Below are 17,495 nucleotides of genomic sequence, written 5' to 3'. Positions count from 1 at the left end.
AGTCTATAGTCAGATAACATACAGTATCTAGTCAGATAAATGAACTAGTCTATAGCCAGAGATAACATACAGTATCTAGTCTGATAAATGAACAGCCTATAACCAGATAACATACAGTCTATAACCAGATAACATACAGTATCTAGTCAGATAAATGAACTAGTCTATAGTCAGATAACATACAGTATCTAGTCTGATAAATGAACAGCCTATAACCAGATAACATACAGTCTATAACCAGATAACATACAGTATCTAGTCAGATAAATGAACTAGTCTATAGTCAGATAACATACAGTATCTAATCTGATAAATGAACTAGTCTATAGTCAGATAACATACAGTATCTAGTCAGATAAATGAACTAGTCTACAGTCTATAGTCAGATAACATACAGTATCTAATCTGATAAATGAACTAGTCTATAGTCAGATAACATACAGTATCTAGTCAGATAAATGAACTAGTCTATAGCCAGATAACATACAGTATCTAGTCAGATAAATGAACTAGTCTATAGCCAGATAACATACAGTCCTAGTCTGATAAATGAACTAGTCTACAGTCAGATAACATACAGTATCTAGTCAGATAAATGAACTAGTCTATAGCCAGATAACATACAGTATCTAGTCTGATAAATGAACTAGTCTACAGTCTATAGTCAGATAACATACAGTATCTAATCTGATAAAATGAACTAGTCTATAGTCAGATAACATACAGTATCTAGTTTGATAAATGAACTAGTCTATAGCCAGATAACATACAGTATCTAGTCTGATAAATGAACTAGTCTATAGTCAGATAACATACAGTATCTAGTCAGATAAATGAACTAGTCTATAGCCAGATAACATACAGTATCTAGTCTGATAAATGAACTAGTCTATAGTCAGATAACATACAGTATCTAGTCTGATAAATGAACTAGTCTTATAGCCAGATAAGATACAGTATCTAGTCTGATAAATGAACTAGTCTATAGCCAGATAACACACAGTATCTAGTCTGATAAATGAACTAGTCTACAGTCAGATAACATACAGTATCTAGTCAGATAAATGAACTAGTCTATAGCCAGATAACATACAGTATCTAGCCTGATAAATGAACTAGTCTACAGTCTATAGTCAGATAACATACAGTCTATAGTCTGATAAATGAACTAGTCTATAGCCAGATAACATACAGTATCTAGTCTGATAAATGAACTAGTCTACAGTCTATAGCCAGATAACACACAGTATCTAGTCTGATAAATGAACTAGTCTACAGTCTATAGCCAGATAACACACAGTATCTAGTCTGATAAATGAACTAGTCTACAGTCAGATAACATACAGTATCTAGTCTGATAAATGAACTAGTCTATAGTCAGATAACATACAGTATCTAGTCAGATAAATGAACTAGTCTATAGCCAGATAACATACAGTATCTAGTCTGATAAATGAACTAGTCTATAGCCAGATAACATACAGTATCTAGTCTAATAAATGAACTAGTCTATAGCCAGATAACATACAGTATCTAGCCTGATAAATGAACTAGTCTATAGCCAGATAACATACAGTATCTAGTCTGATAAATGAACTAGTCTATAGTCAGATAACATACAGTATCTAGTCAGATAAATGAACTAGTCTATAGCCAGATAACATACAGTATCTAGTCTGATAAATGAACAGCCTATAACCAGATAACATACAGTCTATAACCAGATAACATACAGTATCTAGTCAGATAAATGAACTAGTCTATAGTCAGATAACATACAGTATCTAATCTGATAAATGAACTAGTCTATAGTCAGATAACATACAGTATCTGATAAATGAACTAGTCTACAGTCTATAGTCAGATAACATACAGTATCTAATCTGATAAATGAACTAGTCTATAGTCAGATAACATACAGTATCGAGTCTTATAAATGAACTACTAGTCTATAGTCAGATAACATACAGTATCTAATCTGATAAATGAACTAGTCTATAGTCAGATAACATACAGTATCTAGTCTGATAAATGAACTAGTCTATAGTCAGATCAGTATAGTCTTATAAATGAACTAGTCTACAGTCTGATAAATGTATCTAATCTAGTCTAGTCTACAGCCAGATAACATACAGTCTATAGTCTGATAAATGAACTAGTCTATAGTCAGATAACATCTCGAGTCTTATAAATGAACTAGTCTATAACCAGATAACATACAGTATCTAGTCAGATAAATGAACTAGTCTATAGTCAGATAACATACAGTATCGAGTCTTATAAATGAACTAGTCTATAGCCAGATAACATACAGTATCTAGTTTGATAAATGAACTAGTCTATCAGATAAACATACAGATAATCTGATAAATGAACAGTATCTAGCCAGATAACATACAGTATCTAATCTGATAAATGAACTAGTCTATAGCCAGATAACATACAGTATCTAATCTGATAAATGAACTAGTCTATAGTCAGATAACATACAGTATCTAGTCAGATAAATGAACTAGTCTATAGCCAGATAACATACAGTATCTAGTCAGATAAATGAACTAGTCTATAGCCAGATAACATACAGTATCTAGTCTGATAAATGAACAGCCTATAACCAGATAACATACAGTATCTAATCTGATAAATGAACAGTCTATAGCCAGATAACATACAGTATCTAGTCAGATAAATGAACTAGTCTATAGCCAGATAACATACAGTATCTAGTCAGATAAACTAGTCTATAGTCAGATAACATACAGTATCTAGTCAGATAAATGAACTAGTCTATAGTCAGATAACATACAGTATCTAATCTGATAAATGAACTAGTCTATAGTCAGATAACATACAGTATCTAGTCTGATAAATGAACTAGTCTACAGTCTATAACCAGATAACATACAGTATCTAGTCTGATAAATGAACTAGTCTATAGCCAGATAACATACAGTATCTACTGATAAATGAATAGTCTATAGTCAGATAACATACAGTATCTAGTCAGATAAATGAACTAGTCTATAGTCAGATAACATACAGTATCTAGTTTGATAAATGAATAGTCTATAGTCAGATAACATACAGTATCTAGTTTGATAAATGAACTAGTCTATAGTCAGATAACATACAGTATCTAGTTTGATAAATGTAGTCTATAGTCAGATAACATACAGTATCTAGTCAGATAAATGAACAGTCTATAGCCAGATAACATACAGTATCTAGTCTGATAAATGAACTAGTCTATAGCCAGATAACATACAGTATCTAGTCAGATAAATGAACTACTCTACAGTCTATAGCCAGATAACATACAGTATCTAGTTTGATAAATGAACTAGTCTATAGCCAGATAACATACAGTATCTAGTCTGATAAATGAACTAGTCTATAGTCTATAGCCAGATAACATACAGTATCTAGTCTAATAAATGAACTAGTACAGCCAGATAACATACAGTATCTAGTCAGATAAATGAACTAGTCTACAGCCTATAGCCAGATAACATACAGTATCTAGTTTGATAAATGAAAGTCTACAGTCTATAGCCAGATAGTATCTAGTCTAATAAATGAACTAGTCTACAGCCAGATAACATACAGTATCTAGTCTGATAAATGAACTAGTCTACAGCCAGATAACATACAGTATCTAATCTGATAAATGAACTAGTCAGTCTATAGCCAGATAACATACAGTATCTAATCTGATAAATGAACAGTCTATAGCCAGATAACATACAGTATCTAGTCTGATAAATGAAACTACAGTCAGATAACATACAGTATCTAATCTGATAAATGAATAGTCTACAGTCTACAGTCAGATAACATACAGTATCTAGTTTGATAAATGAACTAGTCTACAGCCAGATAACATACAGTATCTAATCTGATAAATGAACTAGTCTACAGTCTATAGCCAGATAACATACAGTATCTAGTCTGATAAATGAACTAGTCTACAGTCAGATAACACAGTATCTAATCTGATAAATGAACAGTCTATAGCCAGATAACATACAGTATCTAGTCAGATAAATGAACTAGTCTACAGTCTATAGCCAGATAACATACAGTATCTAGTCAGATAAATGAACTAGTCTATAGCCAGATAACATACAGTATCTAATCTGATAAATGAACTAGTCTACAGTCTATAGCCAGATAACATACAGTATCTAGTCAGATAACATGAACAGTCTATAGCCAGATAACATACAGTATCTAGTTTGATAAATGAACTAGTCTATAGCCAGATAACATACAGTATCTAATCTGATAAATGAACTAGTCTAGCCAGTCTATAGTCAGATAACATACAGTATCTAGTTTGATAAATGAACTAGTCTATATCAGATAACATACAGTATCTAGTCTGATAAATGAACTAGTCTACAGTCTATAGCCAGATAACATACAGTATCTAGTCTGATAAATGAACTAGTCTATAGTCAGATAACATACAGTATCTGGTCTTATAAATGAACTAGTCTACAGCCAGATAACATACAGTATCTATAACATAATAAATGAACTGTAGTCTAGTCTATAGCCAGATAACATACAGTTCTATAGTCAGATAACAACAGTATCTAGTCTGATAAATGAACAAGTCTACAGCCAGATAACATACAGTATCTAGTCTGATAAATAACCTAGTCTATAGTCAGATAACATACAGTATCTAGTCAGATAAATGAACAAGTCTCAGCCAGATAACATACAGTATCTAGTCTGATAAATGAACTAGTCTATAGTCTGACAACATACAGTTAATCTGATAATGAACTAGTCTATAGCCAGATAACACACAGTATCTAGTTGATAAATGAACTAGTCTAGTCAGATAACATACAGTATCTAGTCATAAATGAACATACAGTCTATAGCCAGATAACATACAGTCTAGAGGTCTGATAAATAACTAGTCTACAGCCCGATATCATGGAACATAGTCAGATAACACAGCCCAACTCATATTCTGTAGTTCTGAAATGTTTTCTTCCATATCATAATGACTAAAATATGTAATGGCTGTGTTGTGATGGTGTATATTACATTGAATTATTCAACTTAAAAACTGTAGATGTTTCAAAGGCATCAGTGGCTTGTATGGAGATGCTCATTAGATTTAATGATTAATAACCTGCTGCCTTAATGTCGTGACCTCCACAGCCCTAGAGGTTCATTAATAACCTGCTGCCTTAATGTCATGACCTCCACAGCCCTAGAGGTTCATTAATAACCTGCTGCCTTAATGTCATGACCTCCACAGCCCTAGAGGTTCATTAATAACCTGCTGCCTTAATGTCATGACCTCCACAGCCCTAGAGGTTCATTAATAACCTGCTGCCTTAATGTCATGACCTCCACAGCCCTAGAGGTTCATTAATAACCTGCTGCCTTAATGTCATGACCTCCACAGCCCTAGAGGTTCATTAATAACCTGCTGCCTTAATGTCGTGACCTCCACAGCCCTAGAGGTTCATTAATAACCTGCTGCCTTAATGTCATGACCTCCACAGCCCTAGAGGTTCATTAATAACCTGCTGCCTTAATGTCATGACCTCCACAGCCCTAGAGGTTCATTAATAACCTGCTGCCTTAATGTCATGACCTCCACAGCCCTAGAGGTTCATTAATAACCTGCTGCCTTAATGTCATGACCTCCACAGCCCTAGAGGTTCATTAATAACCTGCTGCCTTAATGTCATGACCTCCACAGCCCTAGAGGTTCATTAATAACCTGCTGCCTTAATGTCATGACCTCCACAGCCCTAGAGGTTCATTAATAACCTGCTGCCTTAATGTCGTGACCTCCACAGCCCTAGAGGTTCATTAATAACCTGCTGCCTTAATGTCATGACCTCCACAGCCCTAGAGGTTCATTAATAACCTGCTGCCTTAATGTCATGACCTCCACAGCCCTAGAGGTTCATTAATAACCTGCTGCCTTAATGTCATGATCTCCACAGCCCTAGAGGTTCATTAATAACCTGCTGCCTTAATGTCGTGACCTCCACAGCCCTAGAGGTTCATTAATAACCTGCTGCCTTAATGTCATGACCTCCACAGCCCTAGAGGTTCATTAATAACCTGCTGCCTTAATGTCATGACCTCCACAGCCCTAGAGGTTCATTAATAACCTGCTGCCTTAATGTCATGACCTCCACAGCCCTAGAGGTTCATTAATAACCTGCTGCCTTAATGTCATGACCTCCACAGCCCTAGAGGTTCATTAATAACCTGCTGCCTTAATGTCGTGACCTCCACAGCCCTAGAGGTTCATTAATAACCTGCTGCCTTAATGTCATGACCTCCACAGCCCTAGAGGTTCATTAATAACCTGCTGCCTTAATGTCGTGACCTCCACAGCCCTAGAGGTTCATTAATAACCTGCTGCCTTAATGTCATGACCTCCACAGCCCTAGAGGTTCATTAATAACCTGCTGCCTTAATGTCATGACCTCCACAGCCCTAGAGGTTCATTAATAACCTGCTGCCTTAATGTCATGACCTCCACAGCCCTAGAGGTTCATTAATAACCTGCTGCCTTAATGTCATGACCTCCACAGCCCTAGAGGTTCATTAATAACCTGCTGCCTTAATGTCATGACCTCCACAGCCCTAGAGGTTCATTAATAACCTGCTGCCTTAATGTCATGACCTCCACAGCCCTAGAGGTTCATTAATAACCTGCTGCCTTAATGTCATGACCTCCACAGCCCTAGAGGTTCATTAATAACCTGCTGCCTTAATGTCATGACCTCCACAGCCCTAGAGGTTCATTAATAACCTGCTGCCTTAATGTCATGACCTCCACAGCCCTAGAGGTTCATTAATAACCTGCTGCCTTAATGTCATGACCTCCACAGCCCTAGAGGTTCATTAATAACCTGCTGCCTTAATGTCATGACCTCCACAGCCCTAGAGGTTCATTAATAACCTGCTGCCTTAATGTCATGACCTCCACAGCCCTAGAGGTTCATTAATAACCTGCTGCCTTAATGTCATGACCTCCACAGCCCTAGAGGTTCATTAATAACCTGCTGCCTTAATGTCATGACCTCCACAGCCCTAGAGGTTCATTAATAACCTGCTGCCTTAATGTCATGACCTCCACAGCCCTAGAGGTTCATTAATAACCTGCTGCCTTAATGTCATGACCTCCACAGCCCTAGAGGTTCATTAATAACCTGCTGCCTTAATGTCATGACCTCCACAGCCCTAGAGGTTCATTAATAACCTGCTGCCTTAATGTCATGACCTCCACAGCCCTAGAGGTTCATTAATAACCTGCTGCCTTAATGTCATGACCTCCACAGCCCTAGAGGTTCATTAATAACCTGCTGCCTTAATGTCATGACCTCCACAGCCCTAGAGGTTCATTAATAACCTGCTGCCTTAATGTCATGACCTCCACAGCCCTAGAGGTTCATTAATAACCTGCTGCCTTAATGTCATGACCTCCACAGCCCTAGAGGTTCATTAATAACCTGCTGCCTTAATGTCATGACCTCCACAGCCCTAGAGGTTCATTAATAACCTGCTGCCTTAATGTCATGACCTCCACAGCCCTAGAGGTTCATTAATAACCTGCTGCCTTAATGTCATGACCTCCACAGCCCTAGAGGTTCTTAATTATGATAACCTAGAGGTTCATTAATAACCTGCCTTAATGTCATGACCTCCACAGCCCTAGAGGTTCATTAATAACCTGCTGCCTTAATGTCATGACCTCCACAGCCCTAGAGGTTCATTAATAACCTGCTGCCTTAATGTCATGACCTCCACAGCCCTAGAGGTTCATTAATAACCTGCTGCCTTAATGTCATGACCTCCACAGCCCTAGAGGTTCATTAATAACCTGCTGCCTTAATGTCATGACCTCCACAGCCCTAGAGGTTCATTAATAACCTGCTGCCTTAATGTCATGACCTCCACAGCCCTAGAGGTTCATTAATAACCTGCTGCCTTAATGTCATGACCTCCACAGCCCTAGAGGTTCATTAATAACCTGCTGCCTTAATGTCATGACCTCCACAGCCCTAGAGGTTCATTAATAACCTGCTGCCTTAATGTCATGACCTCCACAGCCCTAGAGGTTCATTAATAACCTGCTGCCTTAATGTCATGACCTCCACAGCCCTAGAGGTTCATTAATAACCTGCTGCCTTAATGTCATGACCTCCACAGCCCTAGAGGTTCATTAATAACCTGCTGCCTTAATGTCATGACCTCCACAGCCCTAGAGGTTCATTAATAACCTGCTGCCTTAATGTCGTGACCTCCACAGCCCTAGAGGTTCATTAATAACCTGCTGCCTTAATGTCATGACCTCCACAGCCCTAGAGGTTCATTAATAACCTGCTGCCTTAATGTCATGACCTCCACAGCCCTAGAGGTTCATTAATAACCTGCTGCCTTAATGTCATGACCTCCACAGCCCTAGAGGTTCATTAATAACCTGCTGCCTTAATGTCATGACCTCCACAGCCCTAGAGGTTCATTAATAACCTGCTGCCTTAATGTCATGACCTCCACAGCCCTAGAGGTTCATTAATAACCTGCTGCCTTAATGTCATGACCTCCACAGCCCTAGAGGTTCATTAATAACCTGCTGCCTTAATGTCGTGACCTCCACAGCCCTAGAGGTTCATTAATAACCTGCTGCCTTAATGTCATGACCTCCACAGCCCTAGAGGTTCATTAATAACCTGCTGCCTTAATGTCATGACCTCCACAGCCCTAGAGGTTCATTAATAACCTGCTGCCTTAATGTCATGACCTCCACAGCCCTAGAGGTTCATTAATAACCTGCTGCCTTAATGTCGTGACCTCCACAGCCCTAGAGGTTCATTAATAACCTGCTGCCTTAATGTCATGACCTCCACAGCCCTAGAGGTTCATTAATAACCTGCTGCCTTAATGTCATGACCTCCACAGCCCCAGAGGTTCATTAATAACCTGCTGCCTTAATGTCGTGACCTCCACAGCCCTAGAGGTTCATTAATAACCTGCTGCCTTAATGTCATGACCTCCACAGCCCTAGAGGTTCATTAATAACCTGCTGCCTTAATGTCATGACCTCCACAGCCCTAGAGGTTCATTAATAACCTGCTGCCTTAATGTCATGACCTCCACAGCCCTAGAGGTTCATTAATAACCTGCTGCCTTAATGTCATGACCTCCACAGCCCTAGAGGTTCATTAATAACCTGCTGCCTTAATGTCATGACCTCCACAGCCCTAGAGGTTCATTAATAACCTGCTGCCTTAATGTCGTGACCTCCACAGCCCTAGAGGTTCATTAATAACCTGCTGCCTTAATGTCATGACCTCCACAGCCCTAGAGGTTCATTAATAACCTGCTGCCTTAATGTCATGACCTCCACAGCCCTAGAGGTTCATTAATAACCTGCTGCCTTAATGTCATGACCTCCACAGCCCTAGAGGTTCATTAATAACCTGCTGCCTTAATGTCATGACCTCCACAGCCCCTAGAGGTTCATTAATAACCTGCTGCCTTAATGTCGTGACCTCCACAGCCCTAGAGGTTCATTAATAACCTGCTGCCTTAATGTCATGACCTCCACAGCCCTAGAGGTTCATTAATAACCTGCTGCCTTAATGTCATGACCTCCACAGCCCTAGAGGTTCATTAATAACCTGCTGCCTTAATGTCATGACCTCCACAGCCCTAGAGGTTCATTAATAACCTGCTGTCTTAATGTCATGACCTCCACAGCCCTAGAGGTTCATTAATAACCTGCTGCCTTAATGTCATGACCTCCACAGCCCTAGAGGTTCATTAATAACCTGCTGCCTTAATGTCATGACCTCCACAGCCCTAGAGGTTCATTAATAACCTGCTGCCTTAATGTCATGACCTCCACAGCCCTAGAGGTTCATTAATAACCTGCTGCCTTAATGTCATGACCTCCACAGCCCTAGAGGTTCATTAATAACCTGCTGCCTTAATGTCATGACCTCCACAGCCCTAGAGGTTCATTAATAACCTGCTGCCTTAATGTCATGACCTCCACAGCCCTAGAGGTTCATTAATAACCTGCTGTCTTAATGTCATGACCTCCACAGCCCTAGAGGTTCATTAATAACCTGCTGCCTTAATGTCATGACCTCCACAGCCCTAGAGGTTCATTAATAACCTGCTGCCTTAATGTCATGACCTCCACAGCCCTAGAGGTTCATTAATAACCTGCTGCCTTAATGTCATGACCTCCACAGCCCTAGAGGTTCATTAATAACCTGCTGCCTTAATGTCATGACCTCCACAGCCCTAGAGGTTCATTAATAACCTGCTGCCTTAATGTCATGACCTCCACAGCCCTAGAGGTTCATTAATAACCTGCTGCCTTAATGTCATGACCTCCACAGCCCTAGAGGTTCATTAATAACCTGCTGCCTTAATGTAGTGACCTCCACAGCCCTAGAGGTTCATTAATAACCTGCTGCCTTAATGTCATGACCTCCACAGCCCTAGAGGTTCATTAATAACCTGCTGCCTTAATGTCATGACCTCCACAGCCCTAGAGGTTCATTAATAACCTGCTGCCTTAATGTCATGACCTCCACAGCCCTAGAGGTTCATTAATAACCTTGCCTTAATGTCATGATCCACAGCCCTAGAGGTTCATTAATAACCTGCTGCCTTAATGTCATGACCTCCACAGCCCTAGAGGTTCATTAATAACCTGCTGCCTTAATGTCATGACCTCCACAGCCCTAGAGGTTCATTAATAACCTGCTGCCTTAATGTCATGACCTCCACAGCCCTAGAGGTTCATTAATAACCTGCTGCCTTAATGTCATGACCTCCACAGCCCTAGAGGTTCATTAATAACCTGCTGCCTTAATGTCGTGACCTCCACAGCCCTAGAGGTTCATTAATAACCTGCTGCCTTAATGTCGTGACCTCCACAGCCCTAGAGGTTCATTAATAACCTGTCTGCCTCCAATGTTCATGACCTCCACAGACCTCCACAGCCCTAGAGGTTCATTAATAACCTGCTGTCTTAATGTCATGACCTCCACAGCCCTAGAGGTTCATTAATAACCAAGGCCTTAATGTCGTGACCTCCACAGCCCTAGAGGTTCATTAATAACCTGCTGCCTTAATGTCGTGACCTCCACAGCCCTAGAGGTTCATTAATAACCTGCTGCCTTAATGTCATGACCTCCACAGCCCTAGAGGTTCATTAATAACCTGCTGCCTTAATGTCATCTCCACAGCCCTAGAGGTTCATTAATAACCTGCTGCCTTAATGTCATGACCTCCACAGCCCTAGAGGTTCATTAATAACCTGCTGCCTTAATGTCGTGACCTCCACACGCCCTAGAGGTTCATTAATAACCTGCTGCCTTAATGTCATGACCTCCACAGCCCTAGAGGTTCATTAATAACCTGCTGCCTTAATGTCATGACCTCCACAGCCCTAGAGGTTCATTAATAACCTGCTGCCTTAATGTCATGACCTCCACAGCCCTAGAGGTTCATTAATAACCTGCTGCCTTAATGTCATGACCTCCACAGCCCTAGAGGTTCATTAATAACCTGCTGTCTTAATGTCATGACCTCCACAGCCCGATTCATTAATAACCTGCTGCCTTAATGTCATGACCTCCACCTAGAGGTTCATTAATAACCTTGCCCTTAATGTCAATTACCATAGGTTCATTAATAACCTGCTGCCTTAATGTCATGACCTCCACAGCCCTGAGGTTCATTAATAACCTGCTGCCTTAATGTCGTGACCTCCACAGCCTAGAGGTTCATTAATAACCTGCTGCCTTAATGTCATGACCTCCACAGCCCTAGAGGTTCATTAATAACCTGCTGCCTTAATGTCATGACCTCCACAGCCCAGAGTTCATTAATAACCTGCTGCCTTAATGTCGTGACCTCCACAGCCCTAGAGGTTCATTAATAACCTGCTGCCTTAAATGTCACTGGGTTCATTAATAACCTGCTCCATGTCAGCTCCACAGCCCTAGGGTTCATTAATAACCTGCTGCCTTAATGATGACCTCCACAGCCTAGAGTTTCATTAATAACCTGCCCTTAAATGTCATGACCTCCACAGCCCTAGAGGTTCATTAATAACCTGCTGCCTTAATGTCATGACCTCCACAGCCCTAGAGGTTCATTAATAACCTGCTGCCTTAATGTCATGACCTCCACAGTAGGGTTCATTAATAACCTGCTGCCTTAATGTCATGACCTCCACAGCCCTAGAGGTTCATTAATAACCTGCTGTCTTAATGTCATGACCTCCACAGCCCTAGGGTTCATTAATAACCTGCTGCCTTAATGTCATGACCTCCACAGCCCTAGAGTTCATTAATAACCTGCTGCCTTAATGTCATGACCTCCACAGCCCCTAGAGGTTCATTAATAACCTGCTGCCTTAATGTCATGACCTCCACAGCCCTAGAGGTTCATTAATAACCTGCTGTCTTAATGTCATGACCTCCACAGTAGAGGTTCATTAATAACCTGCTGCCTTAATGTCATGACCTCACAGCCCTAGAGGTTCATTAATAACCTGCTGCCTTAATGTGTGACCTCCACAGCCCTAGGGTTCATTAATAACCTGCTGCCTTAATGTCGTGACCTCCACAGCCCTAGAGGTTCATTAATAACCTGCTGCTTAATGTCGTGACCTCCACAGCCCTAGAGGTTCATTAATAACCTGCTGCCTTAATGTCGTGACCTCCACAGCCCTAGAGGTTCATTAATAACCTGCTGCCTTAATGTCATGACCTCCACAGCCCTAGAGGTTCATTAATAACCTGCTGTCTTAATGTCATGACCTCCACAGCCCTAGAGGTTGGACCTGCTGCCTTAATGTCGTGACCTCCACAGCCCTAGAGGTTCATGAATAACCTGCTGCCTTAATGTTGTGACCTCCACAGCCCTAGAGGTTCATTAATAACCTGCTGCCTTAATGTCATGACCTCCACAGCCCTAAGGTTCATTAATACCTGCTGCCTTAATGTCATGACCTCCACAGCCCTAGAGGTTCATTAATAACCTGCTGCCTTAATGTCATGACCTCCACAGCCCAGAGGTTCATTAATAACCTGCTGCCTTAACGTGACCTCCCACAGCCCTAGAGGTTCATTAATAACCTGCTGTCTTAATGTCATGACCTCCACAGCCCTAGAGGTTCATTAATAACCTGCTGCCTTAATGTCATGACCTCCACAGCCCCCTAGAGGTTCATTAATAACCTGCTGCCTTAATGTCATGACCTCCACAGCCCCTAGAGGTTCATTAATAACTGCTGCCTTAATATCATGACTACAGCCCTAGAGGTTCATTAATAACCTGCTGCCTTAATGTCATGACCTCCACAGCCCTAGAGGTTCATTAATAACCTGCTGCCTTAATGTCAGACCTCCACAGCCCTAGAGGTTCATTAATAACCTGCTGCCTTAATGTCGTGACCTCCACAGCCCTAGAGGTTCATTAATAAACTGTCTACTCAACTCCGTGGAGGAGTCGAGGTACTTGGCAAACTGCATACCAACACTACCGCTGGCACAGAGCACTGAGCAAATGGCTGCGTAGTGATTTGTTTACCTACAATTAGCTAGGAGTTCTGTATCCTAACACCTGATAGGTCAGCCAGAGAAACAACCGTTCTGTTGTTCAGATTTTATCTTTCAAATGTCAACAAAACAAGTCTATAGCTAGCTACTAGTTTTTTGTTGTTGTTGAGACTATGCCTCTCTAACCCAATAACCATGTAGTAACCCAGAATAACTTTTCATCTTTGCTCTTTGACTGTGTCAATGTTGTTGTTCAGTCTTCAGAGTACAGAATTGAGGCAGACACCTTCGGGGAGCTGAAGGTTCCGTTGACAAGTACTATGGTGCTCAGACTGTCAGATCCACCATGAACTTCAAGATCGGAGGACCGTCGGAGAGAATGCCAGTAAGTTCAGACTAGGTGCCACTTCCATCTGTCAAAGGTGTAGCTTGAGCCCTGAGACATGGCTGTGGATCCCTGTGGCTGTAGGTCACCCGTCCCGCCATGTCTCGGGGGGGGAGGGGGGTCATTGTAGCTAGCTCTCGCTACAAATTGGACACACATCCTTGCAACCGTTTCCTGTCCTATTTCCCCCAGATTCAGATCAGACTAAAAAGGTTACTTCCTGTATCCGGCTAACGTAGTGTATCAGTGAAATCATCGTAGCGCCACACGTCCTCACTACTGTCTTTGGTGTCCAAAGATCCAGGTGATCAAAGCCTTTGGGATTCTGAAGAGGGCTGCTGCAGAGGTCAACAAGGACTACGGACTGGACCCGAGGCTGGCTGATGCCATCGTGCAGGCTGCTGATGAGGTGCCTGATACAGGGGGAACAGCCACACCACTACAGGAGACCCCATGACTGTCAGCGTTGTGACAGATTAGACTGGGTACCTGTCTACTAACACAGATTAGACAGATCAGCCTGGGTACCTGTCTAGTTCTAACACAGATTAGACAGATCAGCCTGGGTACCTGTCTACTAACACAGATTAGACAGATCAGCCTGGGTACCTGTCTACTAACACAGATTAGACAGATCAGGCCGGCTACCAGTCTACTAACACAGATTAGACAGATCAGCCTGGGTACCTGTCTAGTTCTAACACAGATTAGACAGATCAGCCTGGGTACCAGTCTACTAACACAGATTAGACAGATCAGCCTGGGTACCTGTCTACTAACACAGATTAGACAGATCAGCCTGGGTACCTGTCTAGTTCTAACACAGATTAGACAGATCAGCCTGGGTACCTGTCTAGTTCTAACACAGATTAGACAGATCAACCAGTCTACTAACACAGATTAGACAGAAGCCTGGGTACCTGTCTACTAACACAGATTAGACAGATCAGCCTGGGTACCTGTCTATAACACAGATTAGACAGATCAGCCTGGGTACCAGTCTACTAACACAGATTAGACAGATCAGCCTGGGTACCAAACAGCAAGCAGATCAGGTGTAGTCTACTAACACGGACAGATCAGCCTGGTACCTGTCTAGTTCTAACACAGATTAGACAGATCAGCCTGGGTACCTGTCTAGTTCTAACACAGATTAGACAGATCCAGCCTGGGTACCTGTCTAGTTCTAACACAGATTAGACAGATCAGCCTGGGTACCTGTCTAGTTCTAACACAGATTAGACAGATCAGCCTGGGTACCAGTCTACTAACACAGATTAGACAGATCAGGCCGGGTACCTGTCTACTAACACAGATTAGACAGATCAGCCTGGGTACCTGTCTACAAACACAGATTAGACAGATCAGCCTGGGTACCTGTCTACTAACACAGATTAGACAGATCAGCCTGGGTACCTGTCTCACGAACACAGATTAGACAGATCAGCCTGGGTACCTGTCTAGTTCTAACACAGATTAGACAGATCAGCCTGGGTACCTGTCTACTAACACAGATTAGACAGATCAGCCTGGGTACCTGTCTACTAACACAGATTAGACAGATCAGCCTGGGTACCCAGTCTACTAACACAGATTAGACAGATCAGCCTGGGTACCTGTCTAGTTCTAACACAGATTAGACAGATCAGCCTGGGTACCTGTCTAGTTCTAACACAGATTAGACAGATCAGCCTGGGTACCTGTCTACTAACACAGATTAGACAGATCAGCCTGGGTACCTGTCTACTAACACAGATTAGACAGATCAGCCTGGGTACCTGTCTACTAACACAGATTAGACAGATCAGCCTGGGTACCAGTCTACTAACACAGATTAGACAGATCAGCCTGGGTACCTGTCTACTAACACAGATTAGACAGATCAGCCTGGGTACCTGTCTACTAACACAGATTAGACTGATCAGCCTGGGTACCTGTCTAGTTCTAACACAGATTAGACAGATCAGCCTGGGTACCAGTCTACTAACACAGATTAGACAGATCAGCCTGGGTACCTGTCTAGTTCTAACACAGATTAGACAGATCAGCCTGGGTACCTGTCTAGTTCTAACACAGATTAGACAGATCAGCCTGGGTACCTGTCTTCTAACACAGATTAGACAGATCAGCCTGGGTACCTGTCTAGTTCTAACACAGATTAGACAGATCAGCCTGGGTACCTGTCTACTAACACAGATTAGACAGATCAGCCTGGGTACCTGTCTAGTTCTAACACAGATTAGACAGATCAGCCTGGGTACCTGTCTAGTTCTAACACAGATTAGACAGATCAGCCTGGGTACCAGTCTACTAACACAGATTAGACAGATCAGCCTGGGTACCTGTCTAGTTCTAACACAGATTAGACAGATCAGCCTGGGTACCTGTCTACTAACACAGATTAGACAGATCAGCCTGGGTACCTGTCTAGTTCTAACACAGATTAGACAGATCAACCTGGGTACCTGTCTAGTTCTAACACAGATTAGACAGATCAACCTGGGTACCTGTCTACTAACACAGATTAGACAGATCAGCCTGGGTACCTGTCTACTAACACAGATTAGACAGATCAGCCTGGGTACCTGTCTACGAACACAGATTAGACAGATCAGCCTGGGTACCAGTCTAGTTCTAACACAGATTAGACAGATCAGCCTGGGTACCTGTCTACTAACACAGATTAGACAGATCAGCCTGGGTACCTGTCTAGTTCTAACACAGATTAGACAGATCAGGCCGGGTACCTGTCTAGTTCTAACACAGATTAGACAGATCAGCCTGGGTACCAGTCTACTAACACAGATTAGACAGATCAGCCTGGGTACCTGTCTACTAACACAGATTAGACAGATCAGCTGGGTACCTGTCTAGTTCTAACACAGATTAGACAGATCAGCCTGGGTACCTGTCTACTAACACAGATTAGACAGATCAGCCTGGGTACCTGTCTACTAACACAGATTAGACAGATCAGCCTGGGTACCTGTCTACTAACACAGATTAGACAGATCAGCCTGGGTACCTGTCTAGTTCTAACACAGATTAGACAGATCAACCTGAGTACCTGTCTAGTTCTAACACAGATTAGACAGATCAGCCTGGGTACCTGTCTACTAACACAGATTAGACAGATCAGCCTGGGTACCTGTCTAGTTCTAACACAGATTAGACAGATCAGCCTGGGTACCTGTCTAGTTCTAACACAGATTAGACAGATCAGCCTGGGTACCAGTCTACTAACACAGATTAGACAGATCAGCCTGGGTACCTGTCTAGTTCTAACACAGATTAGACAGATCAGCCTGGGTACCTGTCTACTAACACAGATTAGACAGATCAGCCTGGGTACCAGTCTACTAACACAGATTAGACAGATCAGGCCTGGGTACCTGTCTACTAACACAGATTAGACAGATCAGCCTGGGTACCTGTCTACTAACACAGATTAGACAGATCAGCCTGGGTACCTGTCTACTAACACAGATTAGACAGATCAGCCTGGGTACCTGTCTACTAACACAGATTAG

At 42.0% G+C, this 17,495-nt stretch overlaps 1 pseudogene; it reads left to right on the top strand.

Annotated features, from left to right (window-relative positions):
• The first annotated feature begins 13,781 nt into the window (after window positions 1-13,781).
• Window positions 13,782-14,422, top strand: LOC135530741 (fumarate hydratase, mitochondrial-like; annotated as a pseudogene).
• The last annotated feature ends 3,073 nt before the right edge of the window (window positions 14,423-17,495 follow it).

The sequence above is a fragment of the Oncorhynchus masou genome, unplaced genomic scaffold, assembly GCF_036934945.1.
Source record: "Oncorhynchus masou masou isolate Uvic2021 unplaced genomic scaffold, UVic_Omas_1.1 unplaced_scaffold_1408, whole genome shotgun sequence".
Classification (NCBI taxonomy): Eukaryota; Metazoa; Chordata; class Actinopteri; order Salmoniformes; family Salmonidae; genus Oncorhynchus; species Oncorhynchus masou.
This window is presented reverse-complemented; position numbering and strand designations above follow the sequence as displayed.